This window comes from Sinocyclocheilus grahami, unplaced genomic scaffold (genome assembly GCF_001515645.1).
Source record: "Sinocyclocheilus grahami isolate Dianchi unplaced genomic scaffold, SAMN03320097.WGS_v1.1 scaffold1840.1, whole genome shotgun sequence".
NCBI lineage: Eukaryota > Metazoa > Chordata > Actinopteri > Cypriniformes > Cyprinidae > Sinocyclocheilus > Sinocyclocheilus grahami.
In genome coordinates, this window is record NW_015507019.1 from 150,455 (window position 1) to 150,830 (window position 376).

The 376-nt window shown below is 31.4% G+C and overlaps 1 long non-coding RNA gene across 1 annotated transcript in view; it reads right to left on the reverse strand.

Annotated features, from left to right (window-relative positions):
• LOC107572960 (uncharacterized) overlaps window positions 1-376 on the reverse strand; it is a 5,394-nt gene that overhangs the window by 2,956 nt on the left and 2,062 nt on the right. Inside the window, exon 2 of the long non-coding RNA XR_001607430.1 lies at window positions 300-303. This is a non-coding gene — a long non-coding RNA (uncharacterized lncRNA). The remainder of the gene's footprint in view (window positions 1-299; window positions 304-376) is intronic.

The window sequence follows — 376 nt, forward strand, 5'->3', positions numbered from 1 at the left end:
TTGGTAATATTATTAGAAAATACGGGATTAGTTTCCACTGTTATGCCGATGATACTCAACTATATATCTCAACAAGACCAGATGAAACTTCTAAATTATCTAAACTAACAGAATGTGTTAAAAATGTAAAAGATTGGATGACCAATAATTTTCTCCTATTAAATTCGGATAAGACAGAGATATTACTTATTGGACCAAAAGACAGTACACCGAATCTCGTGGATTACAATTTGCAATTAGATGGATGTACGGTTAATTCCTCTACAGTAAAAAACCTGGGTGTTATATTAGATAGCAACTTGTCTTTTGAAAATCATATTTCCCATGTTACAAAAACAGCATTCTTCCATCTTAGAAACATTGCAAAGTTACGAAA